This window comes from Ictidomys tridecemlineatus, chromosome 7 (assembly GCF_052094955.1).
Source record: "Ictidomys tridecemlineatus isolate mIctTri1 chromosome 7, mIctTri1.hap1, whole genome shotgun sequence".
Classification (NCBI taxonomy): Eukaryota; Metazoa; Chordata; class Mammalia; order Rodentia; family Sciuridae; genus Ictidomys; species Ictidomys tridecemlineatus.
The window spans coordinates 144,378,743-144,402,571 of NC_135483.1; the positions used below are offsets into that span (position 1 = coordinate 144,378,743).

At 40.2% G+C, this 23,829-nt stretch overlaps 1 long non-coding RNA gene across 1 annotated transcript in view; it reads left to right on the forward strand.

Moving 5' to 3' along the window:
* Window positions 1-17,517, forward strand: part of LOC144365330 (uncharacterized) — an 80,514-nt gene extending 62,997 nt beyond the window's left edge. The window contains exon 3 of the long non-coding RNA XR_013423639.1: window positions 17,260-17,517. This is a non-coding gene — a long non-coding RNA (uncharacterized LOC144365330). The remainder of the gene's footprint in view (window positions 1-17,259) is intronic.
* The last annotated feature ends 6,312 nt before the right edge of the window (window positions 17,518-23,829 follow it).

A 23,829-nucleotide genomic window follows, 5' to 3' on the forward strand; every position in this document is an offset into this window, starting at 1 on the left:
CCATCCTTCCTTTTCTTCCCTCCAATAATCTCAGCAGCTCAGGAGGCTGGGGCAGGGGGATTGCAAGTTCAAAGACAGCCTCAGCAATTTAGTAAGGGCCTAAGCAACTTAGAGAGACCCTGTCTCAGAATAAAAAAATAAAAAGGACTGGGGATGTGACTCAGTGGTAAAGCACTCCTGGATTTAATCCCCAGTACCCAAACAAACAAACAAAAAACCCCACCAAAATATCTACCAAAAGGATTAGGCACAAAAACTAAAGGAAGTAGTTTTCAGCTTTAGCTAATGGAAGAATCATCTGGGAGCTTAATGAAAATGCGTACCCTAAGGCCCAAGCTCTGAGATTCTGATTTTATTAGCGCCTTTAGCTTGTCAAAAGTAGGGTGGGGGGTTTCCTAAACTAAAACAACCTGGGTAGTATTGAAATAATACTTGGTAGTTTTACTTTTTCCCTTAAATAAAGGGTCCCTTGATCTCACAGAATGTTCATCTCATTGATTTTTTAAGAGCGAAGACAACAAAACTGGGCTAGTATCCTAAAGATGGTCAGCTTTAGTTTTGGTGAGTTGCTACAACAGCAAGTCTGGAGTGGGGTTCAGGGATCTGAATTTTTAACAAGCCCTTATGTGTCTTTGCTGCCTTTGGCCTGCAGATCCACTTCAAGAACCTTGGCCTAAGTTATCAGAGGGTTAACATAAAGTTAACTGGCCCAGTTGATGGCCTGGGACTCCTAATCCACTCAGGGTGGCTCCTCTTGAGTTCCACTGAATGGGCTTAATCTTGCCAGGTCCTGGCAGCATCTGCCTCCATCTTGCTGCTGAGCCTCTGCAGGACAGTGACCTTTGTGACCATCAGCTGATTCTCCCTTGATTTGGCTTCCAGTGATTGACAGTGGGGGTCATCCATGTGCAGGGAAGTAATGAGAGGTGCTGTGTTCCAGTAAAAGAGAAACGGACCAGAGTGTGGAAGTTCATTCCTTGAGTTTATGTGTGAACCCTGCACCCCCAAACCCCAAGAAGGGGGGGAAAGGTTGGTGAGAAAAAGAGGAAAAGGGACAAAGAAGAGTAAGATAATATATATATTTTTTTAACTTTATAATTTACAGAGAACTTCCTGACCTTCAAAGAACTTCTAGAAAAAGATGCATGAGAGATGAAAGGGTTTGGGGCAAAAGAGGGTGATTTGGAGTGCTGAGGCCATGTGAGACATGTGAGGAAGCATGCCTGGGCTTACTCAAAGTGATGTCCCCATTACAAGAAGCATCAGAGAAGGGCGAGGTGGAACAGTGCCCTCTGACTTACCAGAGAAGAGGCATTGCCATGTCAGATAATAGCAGATGTCAAAGGTACAGGGAATTCTCTGAATTTATTAGAACTGAAATTCAAATTTATTAGAACTGTAATTTCCACACTGCTTGGTGTGGAACCATTTTACATTTTACACAGTTTTTTTTTTTTTGTCATAGAAAATAAGAACCCATAATTGGATACTCTGTCCAAGTGACCTCTGCCCCCAGCCTCTGCTCCCCACCTACCTGACACCCCTGCACCTTCCAGAACTGGGGTCTCTGGAACTCTTGGAGTCATTCTGGCATGAAGGAGAGGGCAGTGCTCCAGGGATCCAGGACCTGAGTCCATCATCTGGGCTTGACTGCCAATCTGCAGTGTGACCTGGGAAGAATGAGTCACTTTCCCTCTTTGGGTTTTTAGTTTCTTCAGCCTTAAAAAGAAGTGGCTGAAATAGCAATCTCTTTATTTCTCCACGTCTAATACTGTGAATTCTCTTAATACATTCAGGGTGTTTTCTAAAGAACTTGCTGATCTTTGCATGAAAGACAAAATAAAAGGTCACTACTTAGAGCAAGTGGGATTTTTATTAGACTTGAGGAGGATTTTCCTAACAGTAACTAGACTAAGGGCTTTGTTCTATCAGGACTGCCATAACCAAGTTCCACAGACTGAGTGGCACAAACAACAAAATTTATTTTTTCACAGTTCTGGAGGCTGGAAGTCTGAGATCAAAGTGTAAGTAGGATTGTCTTCTCCTGAGGTCCCTCTTCTTGGCTTGTAGATGGCTGCCTTCTCCTTGTGTCTTTAGGTGGTCTTTCCTCTGTACCTGTCTGTGTCCCCAACTTCTCTATGGACATGGGTAATATTAGATTAGAGCCACCTAATGGCCTCATTAAGTTTAATTGTATCTTTAAAGGCCTGTCTCCCAATACATCATCACATTCTGAGTTACTGGGGGTTCGGACATTAACATATGAATTTGGAGGGAACACAATTCAGCCCACACCAGTCTCCAGGCCAGGGAATCTTTAGGGATCATTAGGATTATGGGACATATCTAATACCTCAGCTGGCTTGGCTGAAGCCCCAGATTAGATGAGTGAAGAGGACGATTAGGTGAACTCTCAAAGACCTGACCAATTCTAGGAATTCGTGATCATGTTTAAAGCTCCTCTAACCCAACTCCTAATCACCAGGAGCATGAATAAAGAAGAGGGCAAAGAGCAAGTTGGCAGGAAAACAAAATAAAACTGCAAATGATTTGTACTTCAGGGAAAGCAGAGCTGGAAAAGAACTTTGAAGTGTTTTCATTTGGGGCAGTTCCATGACATCATAAGGACAGGGGACTTTGCTTGATCTGAGCTCCTAGGTGAAGTTGTAGAGAGAATGGAGTCTATTTCACATAAATCCCACTTTTAGCAAATGCAGAAGCAGGATCCTGCTGAGGACAAAGGAAAAATTCATGATGCAATTCCACATATCCTCTTGGGTGCCTTTGCACAGCTAGGAAGGAAGACGAATCCCTTTCCCACATCACTGTGAAAGAGTACTTACAAATTACTCTTGCTTATTGTTTGGACAGTAAAAGCAAGTAATGAGTCTCACACCACATATCTCTGGTTTTTATTGCCCCCGTAACCTATCTGTCTCCTCTAGTATATTCTTAGCAGCACAGAGCCCTGGAAAGAGAATCAATGCTCACACCCACTCCCAGGCCACATCTCCCTGTGGCTGCTCTCTGCCCACTGGCCATTCAGGCCACCAGTGAATGTTTGGCCAGACCCTTCATGTCAACCCACCATTTCCAGAATATTACATCTTCCTCAAGGAACATTTCCCCTCATAAAAATGCTTTTCTTTAATAACTAAAATAGCTTTAAACACCACACTACCAACACACACTCACACACAGACCTCTTCACTGGGTTACTTTGGACATTTGTGTGCATTAGTTTTTCTGGAACCACCTTTCAACCTATCTTCCAACTCACTCCAGTGAGGAGTCACAGGCTCTGTACTTGTTTTCTCTCACTTCTGTAACAATGTACTGCAAATTTAGTGACTTAAATAATACAAAATCTTTCTCCCACAGTTCTGTAGGTTGGAGGTGCTATGTGGTTTCACTAGGCTAAAATCCAAGTGTGGCCCAGTAATGGGGGGTCCCATGCTTCCCAGCTCCTGGAAGCAGCCCCAGTTTCTTGGCTGTCACCCATCCTTCCCTTCTCTGACTGATTTCCTCCCCACTGTTAAAGACCTCTGTGAGAAGATTGGCCCACCTGGTCAGTCCAGGCTACTCTTTCAGTCTGGAAGTCCTTAATCTTCATGACATCTGCAAAGTCTGTTTTGTCATGTAATGCAACATATTCATGGGTCCTGGGGAATAAAACATGGACATCTTCTGAGTGATTATTTTGCTTATCAAAGGCTCTACATAATTTCCTTGTGCATTTTTGCTTTCTTTGTGTGCAAAACCATGGAAAGAGATTACTTTCTGGTGGATTTTCGTTTGTTTATTTATAACATCAATTTTATTATAAGATTGGTGGGAAACAAATTTACTAAGAACCATCTCTAATATCCCAGAAACATGGGAGAAAGAACAGAGAAGAGCAGGGCAGGGGAAAACATCTCACGCAAAACAATCTCTGATGTCTCTTCAAGGTGGGGTGGTGGGGCCCCCTCTTCCAGGTGGCTCCAGATGCCCTCATGATTGGAATCTGTGGGGGAAGACGATGTATGTTGGGCACCTCCCTGTAGCAGCTGTTCCAGTAAGTGAGATCCTGTGGGATCAGCCCTTTTGAAGAGATAGATAAGTTAATTAGCATGAGTTAATCATTCCACGGAGTATAGATTTCTCTCAACATCATTGTACCACGTGAATGTATACAGTTATGATTTGTCAATTGAAATTACATTAGTAAATGTGTATTTAAAATAAAATAAAATAAAATGCTGGATCACCCTGCCCACTTGGTTTTGTCCATGTCTCAGCTGTCCACTTTCATTAGAGCCACTTTATTTCTGGATCCAGGGCCTGTCTTTGGGTCTGGCATGCAGCAATATATTTAGAGAACACAGGCAACAATCCTCCTAGTCACCTACTTCTAGCCCTTGCTGTTATCACAGGTCTAGGAGGGGTTTCACCATGAAGTGGCTCAGGGGAGAGGGAGCTTTCTTTTGACAACATGCCCTGGGAGAAATCACTTCTCTCTGCCTCTGGCCCACTGTTGTTCATCTAGGGACTGGAAGGGGTGGGGTGGGGCGGTGAGAATATGCTGGGGGTTATACAAGGAGTGGGTGTCCTTAGGTGCAGGTTGTAGAGGGGAATGGTAGGCAGGCTGGCTCTTCTGCTGCCTTTCTGGCCTGACTGCTTCTCAGCTGATGCTCAGGGAGCAAGAACAGGAAGGTGCAAAGAGCAAGCCCTCCTCCTTGGGTAGAGAGTGAAGCTGGAAGGATCTGATGGGGATTGGCGAGGCTCAATCCCCGAAAGTACAGGCTTACCTTGGACCGTGCAGCCTGCTCCCAGGTATCACCAGGCAGTCACCTATATAGAACATGACCCTCATTACTGAGGGGTCCACGTGTTTGGGAAGTGGCTCACTAGAATGGCTCAGTGAATATTCCTCACTGTGGCTCAGCTACAGGTGCCTCAGGATTTGGTCTACTGCGGGCCTCTGCATGGGGTCAACAGTCAGAAATTGACTGATGATGCTTCACACTTTGGTGGAAACATGAGCAGGAATACAGACCTTATGAAGAGAACCTGCTCCTTCAGAAGCACATAGATGGTTCTACTAAATGGGAGGCACCTCATGACCATGAAGTGTGGAAGAGCAGCCAGGCTCCAGATGTCCACCACAGGGACATCATATTCTTCCCACCAGTACAGCTCTGGGGCATGGTTCATGAGAGTGCCACAGATGGTGTCCAGCTTCTGCCCAGCTGTGAACCTGCCACCCAGGCTGAAGTTGCAGAGTTTGACATTTCCCCTGGCTTCAAACAGGATGTTCTCCATCTTCAGATCTCTGTGCATAATGCCCTTCTGTGACAGTAGTGCACAGTGCATGTGATCTGCCTGAACCCTCTCCAGGCCTTCTCTTCCTGTGTGCCAATGGACTCTGGGATGTGATGCAGTAGATGTTTTCACCTGGATGCTCCATCATGAGATGGATATTTCTGATGGTTTCAATAATATGGAACAATTGAATCACACTTGGATTTTTCCACAGTATTTATTTTTTTAATATTTATTTTTTAGTCATAGTTGGACACAATATCATCTTTATTTCACTTATTTATTTTTATGTGATGCTGAGGATCGAACCCAGGGTCTCGCCCATGTGAGGCGAGCACTCTACCACTGAGCCACAGACCCAGCCCCAATACAGTCTTCATTATATCCACTTTGGAGAGCTTTCTTCTGACACCCACTTTAGAAATATTGAAGGGTAAATTTTACTCTACCTTTCTCAGGACTTTCACAGTCATTTCTGTCCCTGTGAGAAAATGTCAGGCCAGTTTCATCTGTGCAAAGCTGCCCTTCCTAGTGAACCTCAGAAAACAATAATGATACACGAGGGCATCCTCAAAGGAGGAGGTGGCTGAGAGGCCCTGCCACATTTCATAACCTCATTACTCTGAGAACTTTCAGTACCCAACCTAAGCAGCCACACCAATTAAGGATACTAGCTAAGAAAAATACAAAATTAAAATAAAACAAAGAAAAAAAAGCCCAAATTAAAAAAAACCAAAAAAACGATATTAAAATACCAGAACCAGAACCACCAAACCACCAAATAAATGAAATGGGAGTACGAGAGATCACCACCAAGGACTTCCTGGGCCTTATATAGGTGCTGTTTGAAATTTCTTCTCAGTGGTTCCTTGTAAGTTCAGAGTAACAAATGGCCTAGTCACATCTGGGCAGAACCCACAGTGATTGTCTCCCTTTTTTGACCTCCAGGACCTTTTCTCCTTTAATAATAAGAGTAAGAAAGGAAGAGAATAGTATTTACTTGTTTAGAAACTAAAACCTGGGAGGATGCTTCAATGGCCTTTTTGAGTCCAAAAATCTGTAATAACTTTTGGGTTTTAAAGATGTCATCATAACTATACTCAAGGCACTCAATTCCTTTAAACACAAAGGAAAATGATGTCAAAGGATGGTAGCACTTCACTCACATCATGATATTATAGCAAAGTTCTCTGTTCCTTAAGATATCACGGGACTTGTTATTTGCATCTATGGGGCTGAGTGGAAGGGGAATTTTGTCATAATTTTCCCATAAATTCCTCATCAGATGGTAGTGTGTTGGCATATTCAAAGTGATGAAGGACAAACCAAGAGTCCTATGGCCAGCAAAATTGTCCTTCTAATAGGAGAGAAAAAATGGAGGCATTCTCAGATGCCTTTGTCACTTCATGGTACTGTATCAAAACACCTTAGGTTGGGTAATTTTTAACAGCAGAAATAGCTTTCTCTCCATTCTGGATTCTGACAAGTTCAAGCAAAGGTGTCAGGAGATTCAGTGTTGGAGAGGGCTCACTGTCTCCTTCCATCATGGTACCTTGTTGCCATGCAGAAGGGGCAGAAGTATTGGACTCACTCTCTCAAAAGTCCTTTCCATTCTGTCTTTCATTCTTTCTTTTGTGATACCAGCTATTGCAATCTATGCATCACAAATGCTAGGAACCCATGCATTCCCATTTTATTTTATTTTGACATAGGGTCTCATTAAGTTGCCCTAGGCTGGCCTTGAGCTTGAAATCCTCTAGCTCAGTTTCCCAAGTAACAAGGGTTATAGGCATGTATCTCCATGCCCAGTATAATAAGTGTATATTTGTTGTGTATGTGTATGTGTGTGAGTATGTATGTGTGTATGTGTGTGTGTGTGTGTGTGTGTGTGTGTGTGTGTGTGTGTGTGCGCACGCATGAGAGAGAGACAGAGATAGAGAAAGAGAGATGGTCCCACTGAAGAGAGGTAAGGGGCCTCTCTGACTTTGGATGACCCCACCTCCCCACCGGGGCCCTCTCTTGTGGTGGTTTGTCCTGGTCAGCCTTTCTCTGTGGGGTTCATTCAAATCAGTAGGCACATCTTGAGCAGAATCCTTGTAAGATGTTTCTAACCCTACTGTTTTCTGGGGAACCATCCATGTGGCTCATGAAAGTTCATGTACCTGGATCTACCTGCCATTTGTAGGAGGACAGCTGGCTCCATTTGGCCTTCTCTCCTTGTACTATTGCCTAAAGCAGCACCAAGTGGTTTCTTGCCCTCCCACTTTTTCAGTTCCCTGAAACTCCAGGGAACCCAGTTTGAGACTCTCTCAAGAATTTCCTAATGCTCTGGAGCAGCCCAGCACTTGCATCAGTCAGGGAGGAGGAGGCAGCCTTTACCTGGCAAGTGTCATCAGTTCACATGAGCAACTTTCTTGGGACTCCTGACTTTGCTCAATGTTGAAGGAAAGAACCCACAGGTCAGAGGGAAGACACCAATGTACATGGTACTCCAGTGGTGTATCTCCTCCTGATTAGTCTACAGCCTTCTCTTGATAGCCTGAAAGGACCAGCTAGGCCATCTCCTAGCTCCTTGCTTTAGATTGCTTATCATCACTTAAATTTTGGGACTTAACAAAAATTCTGAGATGACAGGATAAGCCCCCTTTCACATTTTGTTGTATAGTTTTTATACTGCATTTCAAAACCATATGTAATTTATCAAATCTATGATTTCATAGAATTATTTAGGATTACAGTGAATACAAAAAATAGGAGGTTTAAAGAAAAAGTAAATGAATTTTACTTTTATAGTATAGAATAAGTGGCTCATGGAGATGGCTAAAGCATCAGAGAGATACTCCTAGGCCACATGTCAGAGTTGAATAGGAGAGGGCAGGGTTAAGGTGGCACTTTCTCCCCTTTCCTGTCCAGCTGTGACAAACAATGCTTATTTGGGACTAAAGACTGACAGCCTTTTACTCCATTGTAGTTAACCCACAATGGGATATTTCCCTCTTTAGCTTCACAGTTTAATCTCTCTAAAGTTCTCATTAAAAGTAAAGTAATGTTAATTTCTAAGTTATAGGAAAGTGATTTATTTATTTATAGGGTATATCAGGGTGAGGAATTATCTTAAAATCTAGGATGGGTGCTAAATAAGATGGTGACAATACATAATTATAAAGACCTCTGTAATTGACACTTACTTTAAAAAGAGATTGATAGAAATGGTCAGTACCTTTTTTTTTTTTTCTTGATCAATTCAGGTAAGGAAAAACAACTGCTATGGTCTAAATGTTTGTGGACTGTCCCTGGTCATTCATGTCCTGGAATCCTAACCCACAAGTGACAGTATTAGGGTGTGGAACTCTTCATGAGGCAAAGCTCTCATGAATGGGTCTAGTGTCTCTGTAGCATAGGCCCAAGGAAGCATGTCTGTCCCTTTGACCATGAGATAACACAGTGAAAAGGAGCCACCTATGACCTGGAAAGCAGGCCCTGATGAGATGCTGAATCTGGCAGTACCTCATCTTGGGCTTCCCAGCCTCCAGAATTATTAGCAGTAAACTTCTGTTGCTTAAAAGCTAGCTAATCTATGATATTTTGTTCTAGTAGTCCAAATGGACTGAGACAGTAATGAATTAAAAATATAAAAACAATATCTAAAAATGTGAATTTCCATAAAAAAGAGTCTTTATGGGTAAAAGAGCCCTGAATATTGAATAAAAAGTTCCGAATTTTCAATTTAGCTTCAGATAGTGTGATCTTGAGAAAGCCCCTTGGCCTCCCTGAGCCCATTTTCGTAGAATTGTCCCAAAGAATCATAATGGGTCCAAGCAAGGATCAAATAAAATACCGCATATAAAACAGAGAACATCTAAAGAGGCCAGGGTGGTGCTTCATCAGTCAATAGATGCTAGCTACTGACTTCAACATTTTTCACTGCAGTATGATTTACATGCAGTGAAATGTATCATTTTTAAGGTACAATCCTTTGTGTTTGACACTATATGTAGTCATGTATCTGACATCGCAATGATGTTATAAAATATTTCCAGCACCCCCAAATGTTCTATTGTATCCCATCCCAATCAATCTCTCCCGTACACCTGCTTTCACTTTCTGTTGATTTTTATATAAATGGAATCCGTGTAGTATGGAGACTTTTATTTGTGGCTTCTTTCACTTGGCATAATGCCTCCAGTATTCATTCATGATGTGACACATGTAAGTACGACATTGTGTGGATATATAAAATTTTATCTATCCACAGATGGGCATTTGGGGCTGGGGTTGTAGCTCAGTAATAGAGTGCTTGCCTAGCGTGTTCGAGGACCTGGGTTCGATCCTCAGCACCACATGAAAATAAATAAATAAAATAAGAGGTATTGTGTCCAACTACAACTAAAAAACTAAATATTTAAAAAAATGATAGGCATTTGTGTGGTTTCCAGTTTCAGGCAATTATGAACAAATTGCTATAATCATCTGAGCTCAGTCTATATATGGATATGTATTTTCATTTTTATTGGGTAAATACATAAAAGTAGGATTGGTGAATTGTTTCAGGTCTACGTTTAATTCAACTTTACAGGAAACTGTCAAACTGCTTTCCAGAGTGGCTGCACCATTTGCATTGTCCTGTATGAAGTTTCCAGTGGTTCCATGCCCTTGGTAACCCTCAGTCTTCGTAACTTTAGTTAACCTAGTGTATGATTAGTGAAATCTTACTGTGGTTTGATTTTTTTGTTTTCCTCATGATGAGTGAGGTTTAGCATCTTTTCATGTGACTTGTTGCCATTCATACTCCTTCTTTGGTGAAGAATCTGTTCAAATATTTTGCCAACTTTTAAAAATGAGATTATTTATTTCTTTATATTGCAGCATAAGAATTCTTTATCTGATATATATATATATGTATATTCATTAGATATATAAATGGAGATAGTATAATATTTTCTCTTGGACTCTTGCTTGAGTTTTTTACTTTCTTATGTTGTCTTTTGGAGTCTCAAAGTTTTTATCATGCTTTTTATCAAAAGCAGCTGGATCCCCTTGGTGTAGAGACTGACGATACCACACATGTACCAAGAAAGAATGAAGAGGTTTCTAACCCATGCACTGAGACTTTCTGGGGAGGGCAGCCTGGGTCTCCTAAGCAGGTCCACAAATGGCTTAAGGGAATAGGGAAAGAGCCTAGCTTGGTTTTTATTGTGATGAGGGAACAGGGCTGGAGTGAGGGTTCCTGGCATGAGAGCCAAGGCTTGCGTGTTTTGAGCTTCCTGTTGGCAACAAAGGTGGGAGCACCTGCGTTTTCTTATCAGCTAGCCCAGATGTGGGGCAAAGGGGAAGGGGAAGTGGTGGGGCTTGACAGCTGTCAACATTCAAACTCAAACCAAGTAAAGTCAGAGTCTTTATTAGAATTTTGATGTCTATAAAGACTGGTTTTCGTAGCTTTCATTTTGTGGTTCATAATTTTTGAGTGTTCAATTTAAGAAATATATTCCTAATCCCAATGAAAATATTTTTCCTATGTTTTCTTCTGGTAGTTTTTTAGTGTAAGTATTACATTCAAATCTAATCCATTTGCATTATTTTTTGCACTAATCAAGCATTATTATTTTTCATATGGATGATCCATTCTTTTAGGACCATTTATGAAATGACTATTCTTCTTCCCATTGATCTTGGCAACTTAGTCAAAAATCAATTGGCCATAGATATGGGGTTCTACTTTTGGATTCTTTTTTTCTATTTAACTGATCCACATGTCTATATTCATACCAATATCACACCATTTTTACTAGTATACTTTTATAACATCTTGAAATTGGTTAGCATAATTACCCCAAATTTGTTTTCTTTTTAAGAACAATTTAACTGTCTAGATCTTCTTTTGCATTTCTGTATCTGGTTTAGAATTAATTCGTCAATTTCTAGAAAAAAAAAAAGCCTGCTAAGATCTTCTTGAAATTGTGTTGAATCTATAGATCAATCTGGAGAGGACTGACAGCTTAAGAATATTGCGTCTTCTGATAAATGAACATAGTTCATCTCACCATTTATTTAGGTATACTTTTAATTTATCTCAGAAACATATTATAATTTTCAGTGTATAGGTTTTATATACATTGTATGAATTTTTCTCTGAGAATTTTATATTTCTGATGCTATTGTAGTAGAATATTTTGTTTCAATTCCACTTTCTAATTGGGGAATTTTAGTCACAGCTGAAATGGAGTAACAAGGACCAAATCAACCATTTCAATGGAAACAACTAAAAAGTTAAACAGAATAAATAAAAACATTGGATTGTTGAGTCATGGGACATCAGTCAATGAAAGATAGTGATTTCTGAGTGGGTTGAGGAAATGAGGTGAGCCTTGTGATGGTCCAGATCACCAGGTGGGTTTCCAGGCCACAGAACAGGGAACAGCAACCCAAGCAGAGCCCAGCTGCAATCCTGAGTTGAGAACATAGAGGTGGCAGTTAAGGAGAGGCTGGGGGTCCGGGGGGGGGCGAGTTGGCTGGAGTTTGTAGGTCAGAATACTAGAGAGCATAGAGATGCTCAGAGAGAAAGGCAGGGATCTGCAGAGAACATATAAGTCTGCATCTGACTCCTTATTTTAGGCAGCATTTTTGCTGCTGTGACCAAAAAATCTGATGAGAACAATTCTACAGGAAGAAAAGTTTATTTTAGAGCTCATGGTTTCAGGGATCTTAGTCCATAGATAAGCAGCCCCATTTGCTTGGGGCTCCAGATGAGGCGGAACATCATGGTAGAAAGGTGTGATGGAGGGAAGTGGATTAAAACATCACACCAGGAAGCAGAGAGAGAGAACTCTGCTCAACAAGAACAATATACAAAACCCAAGGCATGACCCAATGACCCACCTCCTCCAGTGGATCTCTGTCAGGGGATTAATTCACTTATTGGGTTAGGGCTCCTATAATCCAATCATTTTCTCCTTTAAACCTGGAATTGGCTCACACATGAGCTTTTGGGGGACACCCCATATCTAAATCATAACAAGTCCTGATCAGTGAATGCTGGAGAGAAAATAAGCAAAGGCCAGGTGAAGAATCACCCAGGATATTTGGGGTAAGCAGTACCTGGCACCTAAACTCTAGGTACCACAGTGCAGGAATCGTATTTGTTTCTACCAGTCCAAGTAGAAAAATCTCATAATTCATAAGTCATATCAGGTAGAGTTAAGGGCAAGATGAACTCTAAGCTCACTGCTGCTTGGTCTCACCTAAGAAAGATTAATTGCAAGACACCAATGGATCACAATGTTTCCAAGTAACAAAAGTGCATCTCAGAACTAAATTAAAAGATACTGGAAACACAAAAATATCAAGTGCTCAGCACAGTCTGGCACTTAATAAAAAAATTACCAGGTATACAAAGAAGCAGAAAAATGTGACTTTCAATTAGGAGAAAATTCAGTCAGTTGAAAATGGACCCAGAAATGATAAAAAATGAGAATTAACAAACAAAGGTATTTTATTTTATTATTTTTTATAGGGGGAGGGGTATTGGGGATTGAACTCAGGGGCACTCAACCACTGAGCCACATCCCCAGCCCTTTTTTGCATTTTATTTAGCAACAGGGTCTCACTGAGTTACTTAGTGTTTCACTAAATTGTTGAGGCTGGTTTGAACTTATAATCCTCCTCCCTCAGCCTCTGGAGCCGCTGGGATATATAGGTGTGTGTCACTGTGCCAGGTAAACAAAGGTATTTTAAAAGTTCCTAAAACTATTCCATGTATTCAGGAAACCAGAGAAAGATGGAAAATGTTAAGTATGACAGAAACAATGTAAAAAAAGACCTAAATTGGACTTCTAGTGATGAAAACTACAATGTCTGGGTGGAGAAATTTACTGACTAGGATTAATGGTAGACTGGACACTAAAAAAAGAAAAAAACTAGAAAAGTGAAAAGTAATAGAAATGATCCGAAATAATACTCAGAGATAAAAACTACTGAGAAAGAAAAACAAAAACAGAGCATTAAGGATCCCTGGGAGGACTCCAGTCTAGTCCTTGGGTTGGGTGGTAGCTTCAGGGAGTTTGTTTGATGATGATTTTAACTTACTCTATTGAATATATCACATTTTGAAACATAGAGAAGGCTGGAGATGTCACTCAATGGTAGAGGCTTGCCTAGCATGTACAGGCCCTGTGTTTGATTCCTATCACCACAAAAAATAGAGAAATTTCTAGCTTGGCACTGTCACACATGCAAGTGATCCCAGCATCTCAGGAAGTACAACTTTACTAAGCTCACATTAGTTCTGATAATGCTTGTTATTGTTACTATTTTTGTTGTGATTAAAATCAACAACAGTAGCAAATGAGATCTAAATGCATACATCAGAACTTTGCAAGCAGTGACACACTCTACATATTTTTTTAAATTAACTATCATAGAAAAATCAAACTTTTTGTCTCTGCCTAAGCAGAAGGGGTTTCTCCATAGAAGATCAAGGTCCAGATAAATTAAGCTCCTAACAATCACATGAGGACAGTAACGCGCACACAGAACTCTAACATACCCAAGGGCCAGACGCCCATCCTTCTCTAACAATTGCAGGAAATGGACTCAGATCCCTTTTCCTTAGGGCTCTTGTGCCAGCTCCCCTGGTGGGGAAGCCCCTGCATCCTGTCTATTCAGTATTTGATGCTTGATGATAACCAGCCTGTACTCTCCAAGAGCTAGGTTGTGAGCTGCCCAGGACAGAGGTATTTATAGGGTCTCTGGAAATGCCGGCCTAGTGAACCTGCAGGCGGGCTGGGGAGCTTTCCTCACCGTGCTGCTGGGCTCCTCGGCTCATCAGTCCTGGCAAAGCAGGAGATTCTCCCACAGAGCTTGGCTCACTGTCCTCCATGGCTGTCCTTTCCCTGTCTACAAAAGACCCTCTCCATCCACTGGCCCTGTCTTCTCAATTCTGAAGCTTCATAGAACAGGAGTTAGTATTAAAATCACGTATTTTATTTATCCTTTCTGAGAAATTAATTTTTCCATCTTGGTAAATTTACTAAGAATTCTCCACAGGCTGCCAACAGCAGAGGATTAGACTAGAGAGGGAATTGGATGTGCTGAAATCCATACATTTATACTCCATTGTTTTCTTAGAGCTAGGAGCAAATATTATTTCATATGGACATCACATTTCTTTTCAGTGCTGTCAAACATTTGACGTGCATTTGAGTTTTTCCTTGCTCTGTAGATGGCAAAGTGACAAGTTAGGCTTCCAGCTATTCCTCTGGGGCCATTGCTAACTTCACATACCTTGGATTTCTTCTGCAGCTCTGATTTCCCCTCTTATGGAACTCATCTTTGCTCCAAATGTCTTCTTCAACAACACACAGAGTTTAGCAATGGGTGAACTCATTTTCTCTGAGTCAGGAATTATTCAGACTTCAAGGTTTCTGGAATTTGAAGGGGATTCTTGGTTTCTGCATCAGGTCACCCATGACACAGTGCAACTTCTGTTTTTGAGTGGGATAAAAATGCTTTTAAGAAGCTTACTGAAAGGGCTCAGAAGATTTTGTGGACATCAAATAGTTTTTAAAGGACAATATTTTGATGGTTTAATTATAGGAAAATAGGAAACATGCAGATTAAATTGACCCTAAAACACACATGGTTTTAAAAATTAAAGGCGCAGAATTCTGACAAAATACATTTTTTTGAATCTAAAACATATGAACAAAATAAGGGATTCATGAACTTAGATTATAGCAGTTGGACTAAGGTGAACTGCCAGATAGTATCTCAAAGAGACCATAGGCCACTTCCCTATGCCACCTCAACCTTTTTTATCATCTGGGATTTCATTTCCCACCTCAGTCTTTGCCCCTGAAATGGATAAAAACACTAAATCCTACCTCTTGACCAGTTTTTTAAAAAAAGATTCTAAAGAAAATTATGCACTCTTTAAATTCCTGGTGAATATAAAGTGTGTTCCCAAGCATAGTAGGTTCTTACCTGAAGAAATATGATGATATTTACTCTATTTAGCTTCTTAATTATCAGGGAGATGGGTGTCACTAGGAGATATGTGATTTAAAAATCCTAGTGGTTTTTATTCCCAAGATACTCTGTCATTCAGTCTTTTCCAGCTGTAGAAACTTTCATCAAATATTATGTGCTTTAAAGGTGAATTGCCTTGGTGGGCCTAGGCTGGTGTCTTCTCTCCTAAAGTACTTCCTCAGTGGGGCACCAAGTAGTTAACAGAATATTCATGGTATCTTGTTTCTGTGTGCTTGGTTACTTTTACACACGAAAGCACACAGAAGCTGGGCACAGTGGCACACGCCTGTAATCCCAGTGGCTCTGGAGGCTGAGGCAGGAGATTGAGAGTTCAAAGCCAGCTTCAGCAATTTAGCTAGGCCCTAACCAATTCAGTGAGACCCTGTGTCTCAATAAAATTCAAAAAGGGGGACAGGGTTGTGGCTCAATGGCAGAGTGCTTGCCTAGCATGTGTGAGGCACTGGGTTCGATCCCCTGCACTACATAAAAATAAACAAATAAAATAAAGGTATTGTGTCCATCTACAACAAAAAAAATTTTTTAAAAATGCACAAAGGGCTGGTGATGTGGCTCAGTTTCTAAGTGCGCTTGGATTCAATCTCTGGTACCAAAAAAAAAAAAAAAAAAAATAGAGCACACAGAACACAGAAACAAGGATGTCAGTGACATCCTACCTCATGTCATGTCTTTAAGAATTTATTGATATTGTCTTTGAGGTGCATGAAGGTGCATATCTCTAGAGACTTTTGCTTCTGCTTGGCACTTTTGGGAAGGTGTTGAATACTTTAAATCAAATTCAGGGTTCTTTAAGCAATACAAATCCGGATGCAAATCCACATGAAGGCTTGCCAATGGCTGCAATGTCTCAGAGACAGAGTTGTTTTCTTCTTTTTGTTCTTACATCTCTTCTCCACCTGTGGGCACACTGGAACCTAGTCACCTTCTAGTTGCCACACATTTGAGGATGTCTGGCCTCACCTTATGTGGAGAAGGTTTTTCCTCTCAGGCTGCTTGCTGGCATTGGCATTGATCCTTGATCTCTGCCCTCTTCTGCATGACACTAACAAAATTTAGCAAATGTCTTCTGAATAAAAGCATCTGTGGTGCTCAGGTCTTCATTTCCTCTCTATCCTATAGATTTTGGCCCTTTCCTTACATCTTTTTTAGCTTGTTGATCCTTTGATGAAATCTCTTAGTTAACATTGTATCCAATACTTTTAGTTGTTTTCTCTAGGATATTTGGGTTGATAAAACCAATCCCACCATTTCTAGATACAATCCCACCATTGTCTAGATACAAAACTGAGGTGAGTGCTCCCAAGCATCTGATGGTCAGCTACATCCTCCCTCAAGGCACTGCAGCAAGTCAGGACTTTGAGAAGTGGAACAAGATGCTCCCTACTCCCACAGTACTGCTGACAATGTGTTTTCCACCATTTTCCATTAATAAAATCCTGTGTTAAAGATTTTAAGAGACTCATATCTATCTCAGCCCTATACCAGGTAGTACACATGAAGTGTAAAATATGATTTGTTTTCATATTAATCTAAGGAATTTGGGATGTTATTTTAAATGCTAAATTTAATTGGCCTTTAGCTTGAGGGGAAAAAAAAGCAATATGTTTTGAAAGTGAGTTATCTGACATCACTAACTTATCCTCCAGTAGAAAACTAACAATAGGTTAAGAAAAATAGTATCCACTTCTCCAGTATAGAATTTCCCCACTTTGCCTGAATTGGTATTAAACTGGCTGCAGTATGCTACATCTGCCATCAAAAAAGAGTCAACCTGAAGTTGAGTGATTGTGGTCTCAAGCTCAAAGCCAGTCACCTAAATCTCTAGAGTCAAAGGGTATTCAAAAAGATAAAACGGGGAACAGAAAGTGAGTGTTTGTATGGGACTTTCTAGAAACAAGGATGTTGTTCTTGCAGAATGATGACAATGGACTCAAAGAAAGGAAAATTCGAGGAGAAAAAGAAGACTCTCCTGTACCTGATGATCCTGCATCTGACAACAGGCCTTCTACAAGTGCTTGGTAAAAGATGCCAGCGGGATTTCTGAGAATGAAGGAAGGGAAGAGTGAGAGAAGAAGTGAACCATCTTCCTTCTACTCTTCAGAGAGCATCTATCACCCTGTTGTTTGTGAAGTGCTTCTTAACTTGCTGGAAATAAATTATGCTCCTTCACAATTCATGACTTATGACAATATTGTTCAAAGCGTGGACTGAAACCATGTATATCCAAATCCCTTGGGGTGTTGGTCAAACTGTAGCTTGCTGGGTACTGTCCCACAAGGGCTGAGTCTGCATTTCCTAGATGAACACAAGAATCCCAGTAGCTGATTCTATGTTACAAAGAAGAGTGAGGAACACTGCACTATGTGACCTTTATCATCACCATCACCAAACATTTCTTGAGCAAACTTTGCTCATTTCATAGTTTAGTCTCCATTCTATGAAAATGACCCGTAGGAGATTTGTAATCTACTTTATCAGGTTGTTCAAGGCTTTCTGGTGTTGAATGCATCTGTTTGCCTTATCACTATAATCATCTTTATTAAAAACACCCATACACATGTTGTGCCATCATGAGTTTTCTATAAAATGAGAAAAACAGGTAGAAATATTTCCTTCTCAACTCCAGTTAAATTCTGAAATATGACATATGACTGATGATGTAAAGTTCATAACCTAAAGAGTTAGAGGGGAAGGGAGTTTTTCCTTTTGGTTTTCTGTAGTTTGGAAATTCCTTCAAGTCTGAAATAGTAATTCATTTAAGCAAGTTTGTCTTATCTTGGTCCAATATGGCTTCACATAATAAAATGGAATTTTCGAATCGGAATTCCTTTTATGAATTGACACGGGATGAATTTGGAGCATTTGGCCTGACTAATTCCCTTTGTCCCACAGATGCAAAAGAAATTTGAAAAAAAAAAGAAATAAGTCCATGTTCCTAAAAAGTAAGCTTGCACAAATATTGTTCTTTTTGTCAAGTTTAGGCAAATTCTAAAGCAGAATATGGAGAACTAAGGGACACACTGAAGAAATTTGAATAGTTAATTATGCATGTATGAATAGAAAGCTTCTCACATCTCCACAGAACATCCCTGTGTGAAAGAAATGTCGATTAAAACCACAAACTTAGCATAGTAAGTACATCCTCTGTTGCAGATAGTAGGTAGGGAATCCATCAGCTGTGTTTTTTTAAAATGAGGCAAATCTCAGTTTCAACTTCATGTTAAGAGCGATAAAAATAAAAAGCAGTGTTCACAAGTGGACTCCAGCAATGAGCTACACTGCTATGCATTTACTATTTCCTCTGGACAGTCCTGAGCCTGGAAATCAGCTGGACTTGTAGATTCTGAATCCCCATTCCTCATGTACTGCACTAGCCTGCCACTGTGAGCTGTTTTGCTGAACAAACACAAGATCTCCAGGAAAACAGGCTTCTGACATGGGCACACCCCGCCTGAGCAGGGGAAACACTTGAAGCATGCTTTGCCAAGGAAAAGAAGCAATTGAAAGAAAGGCCACCAGGAGCCTCGTGGGGAAGGGCGCACAGAGACATCAACTATTCTAATCATCTGAGGTCTCTCTGCCATCAGATGGTAACACTGCTTCTTTCCCTAAGAAGGTACTGTAAAAGAGAGTTCACCAGACCTCTAGAGATGAAAGTCATTCTTATAAGACAGAACTGAAATGATCCAAATAAAAAAAGAACTTCCTTTGGTTTATGAAGGACAGTAGTGGGTCATTGCCTGGTGTCACCCAGAATCTTGTGCCCAGCTATGAGGAACAAGTTAAATTGTCCAGATAGAAAAAAATATTTTTAAAAATTTGACTGACTCGGTGATTAATTAATAACTGATCATATAATTAATTACAAAGAAATTGCTTTAACTTTAACTCTCACCTCTCCAAAGGCTGACAGAAGATGGGTTAATAGTCACTTTAAAATGAAATGGCCAGAGCAATCAATGTGCACTGCATGTTTTAAACAATGAACAGGAAAATTCGAGGCATTTCCTGCTTCAGGATTTAGTTGTACATAGGCAAAAGGAACTGGAATTTGTGTTTTATCCTGACATGCACAATGTGTGTATTGGAACCTGTAGAGAGGAGATGAGTTCCATTGATTAGGGCTAATTCTCTCACCTGAAAGCATCTGGTGGGTTGAAGAGTTTAAACATGAGAATCTCCACTTGCCAGCTGGAGTTGCATGAGTTGCTGACAATTCATCTGCAAAACACACGATCTACCTTGCTTATAAAAAAACGGGCAAGAGGAGAACATTCAAGTGGGGGTGAAATACATCCCACTATAGATTCCAAAAGGCCAAGGAGATCTTGTCTTTTTCTCCCTCTTATCTTTTCCTCCTGGCCTGTTTTATGTGAAGATGCTGGCCCTGGTTTATGTCTTTGGTATTCTCTTTCATCCAGTGGAATTTGTGCTGTGTCTTAAGAGCTTTTCTGAACCATAAGTAGCATATTAATTAATTATTGAGTTAGTGAAACAAATTGCACATCAGTGTATTTTATAATTATTCTCCAATTAGGTTTGCTTTATCGAGTTAGAGGAGGAGGAGAATGGGATTTCTGGTTAGGCTAGAGGGAACAGCATGCAGGGTTATGTTCTGAACTGGGAAACATTTTGAGCTTTCTTATTAAATAAAATCAAGCAGCAGCTGGAAGAGTGTAGAGGGACTGAGAATCCAAGAATGAGATATCGTGTTCCTTCTTTGCAAGATTTCCCCAACTTTTGAAAAGGCTATAGCTCAAATTCAAGTGCAGGTGTGGCCTGGAAGAGATGCACAGCAAGAGGAAAAAGAAGGAGTTGACATTTCATTGGCATGAGGTCAATAATGCAAAGGGTCAGGAATTTAGACTCTTTCACATGGCAGAACAATTTTGGGTCAGGGGGTCTAAGAGAAGGGAAATCTAGAAACCATAATGGACCTCATGTCCCAACTGTCATAAGCCACAGAAATTCAACTTGAGGAAAAAAAAAAAACATTCCTTGCATATTTGGGAGGATATTACCTTCACATCTCCTGGTATATGTTTGGTGTGTGTCCTTTTGAAATATTTGATTACTAATTGGGACTCTTTTTCTGTAAGCTTTTCTTCTGTATACCAGGGGTCCTTCCTCAAGCAAGATCCTCCATACTTGTCAATATTCTATACCATCTGGCCACTAGCTCCTTTCACATGTCATTCTCCCTGTGTAGTCTCCAGAAGTTTCCGCTCAGTCATGTTGGTTTGTCCTCTGAATGTTCAAAAAGGCTCCCAGAGTTCTTGACTAGAGCAAAGTCCACTGTTATTCTTATTCTCCTTTTCCTCCTCCTCCCCATTCATTCAGATTCTACGTTACCTTCAACGTGCAGCACAAACTCTGCCTCCGCCATGAAGCCACCCCTGCTTTCTCTACCACCAGAGCCAAAGGTGTTCCTCTTTCAACCATTAGCTTGGCAATTAATCATATATGTCACTGTCTTTAGTATTATAGACATTTCAAGGTACTGTATCTTGTCTCTCTTACTTGGTTGTTAGTCCTTTGAAAACAGTGACTGGGTCTTGTGTGTCTTTAAACCCCCATAGTCTCTAGGGTAGTACCCAATGCTTAATTGGAGTTCTATGAATGTGCAATGATGAATTAGCAAACAACAACAAAACTAAAAATGAAAAACTATGAAAATTCTAAGAAACATTCCTTTCATATTTTAGTTCCTTTTTATTAGTATTAGATTTATTAAACTTATTTAATTTGCTAGATGCTTAATTAAAAATTTAAATAACAAATTATTAACTTTTTAAAAATGCATTTAATTTCTATTAAGGAGGGTTCAAGACATATGAGCTGTTTTATTTCTTGGCATCATATTTTATGAGAAAATGAAATAGTATAATATACCTTAAAGAAATTACTTATCTTTATTATATTTTTATACTTATTCTCGTCTTTTGTTCCCTTTTTACTGTTACAGAATAACTGATAATCTTGTCACATATCAAGAAAAGATATCATCTTGGTTTCCTGGTACCTTCCACACAAAAACTGTCCCAGATTTAACCTCTCTTTTCTGATTGATACTCATTTCTTCTGCTCTTCATTCCCTGGCCAGAGCCCAGTGTGCTGGTGCATTAAATAACCAGCAATTGCAGCATGCAGCGCCCATCCAGAGGCAGCTAAGTGGTTAACTGCAATTCATGGACCCAGCCAAGCTAAAAAGCAGCTTGTTCACCAAGCAACCTTCTTTTTTCCTCTTTTCTCTGGAGCAATCCCAGCTCTAATTAAAATGTAATATTCTCCTTATGTGATTCCTTGGAAAAGTTTGTGGAATGACCACATAATACAGAGCAGGTTTTCCAGATGTTCCCTGTCTTGGCTGGTTTTCTCATGCACAATCTCCACCCCTAAATTTCTCTCCTATATACTTACCATATGACCCCCTCTCCCCTCCCATTTCTCCCCTGCTGTACCCGATATATTGTACATAACTTCCTGAGTCTTATTGTTGTGCCTTCAGTGTATAAGAACCATTACTGAAGTGCAGTGGGCCAAGAAAAAAGTAATACTTGCCTCCACAGAGCACTTTAATGCTATTTACAATGGAAAAAACAACTTTGAACTGCTTCCAAAATAACAGGCATTAAAATCACTTCTGTTTGCAGTTGAGATGGATTTTGCAGTAACCTTTCCAAACCTGCTTCCTCTGAATGTTTTTTAGTCCACAGAGTGGCTCTCTCAATGAAAATTTAAAATGGTGCCCACATAAACACTTGACATGCACCACAAAAGGTAATTTTCCAACACTTACTCTAACAGTTGCTCGTGAAACCAGGGTCTGCAGTACACGATCCCAATGATGATTGTACGAGTGTGGAGATATTATGAAACACTACCCCGAACTATGAATTCATAAAAAGCCATCAGTTTTAGGCACACATTTGATAAAGTGATCACTTAGTCTGGTTCTATAAATTCAATTTCTCACGCCTTTCCTCACACTTGTTTTCCATAGACCTTATATCCTTTTGGTCTTTTCATCTGGGCTCATTAAATGCTATGAGGATTTCTCAGCCAGAAGTTGCAAAATGGCACTCTGTTAAGTGAAATCTGTGTGATTTTGTTTGGTTTTGGTTTTGATCTGTGTAGTTTCAAAAAAATTGTGAATTAATAGCTAATGTTTTAAAATTGTAATATTTCATTCACAAATTTGGATCCTGGCTTCTCTTGAGAGATCCTTTCAATCTAGTGCTGTTCCAGTGCTGTTCTAGTGCTGGCACAGAATCAAATGGCTGTCCCCTTGCATGGGACAGGAGCCCTCTGCTCTCTGGAACTTCTGATGCTAGTCATTCTTTTCCATTACTCACTTGGCACTTGAGTTTAACATTTTGGGTCATAAGTTTTTTAGTTCAAGTGTTTTATAGACAGAAATTCAGCCAAGCAAAACATATGTTAAACCATATGTTGTTAATTTTTAAAAATCGAAATTCTTCCTCCATAATGTATTTCCTATTTATCTATATTCTTGACCCTGGGTTCCCAAGAAAACTAAGGTCTATCATGCAGCAAGCCTAGTGATTATGAGCCAGGGCTTTAGAGCCATGCAACTTCCACCAATTTCCAACTGTAAAGTGCTGGGAAAATTGCTTAAACTAGATGTGCCTCAGATTTCTTATCTATAACATGGAAATATTCCTTAATCCAGTGATTCTGAGTGCATCAAAACTATCTGCCAAGGGAGGGTTTCTTGAAACCTGAACGGCTGGTTTCATCCAGAGTGGGTCCAGGATGGAGCCTGGAAATTTGCATTTTTAACAAGTTCCCACGTGATACCATGGTCCAGGCAACACGCCTTGAGAACCACTGCCTCACCCTTTTGGTGAAGAACAGATGCCTTAGTTGTGTAAAACACATGGTACAGCGAGACAGTCATTTTGATTGAAATAAAAAGTTATATTTACTTTATTAAAGACTCAATGTTTAACTCTTTATAAAACCCAATAAATTGCTGCGTTTTCATAAAATAACATCAGTGGGGATTCCAGATATAATTAAACTATTTCACTTCTGCCATCTACGCATTTTCATAAAGAAAAGAGAAAATTCACACTTTAAACTTGTTTTAGTCTTGAGTCTCTTGTTCTTTCAACATTGTATCAGTTTTTGGTCACTGACAAAATACCTGAAAAAAAAATATCGAATTAGAGGAGGAGAGATTTATTTTGATTCACAGTTTCTGAGATTTGAGTCCATGGTCATGTGGCTCTGTTGATTCTGGGTCTGTGGTGAGGCAAAATGTCATGGAGGAGAGGATGTGGCAGAGTAAAGTTGCTCACCTACTCTCCTCATGGTGGACACAAAGTCGGGGGAGGTGGGGGGGGGTAGGAGCAGGAGAAAAGAAGGGACTAAGGCCAAGACATATCTTTCTAGAGCACACCCTTAGTGGCCTACTTCTTTCAACAAGGTCTTACCTCCTAAATTATGAACCCATCAGTG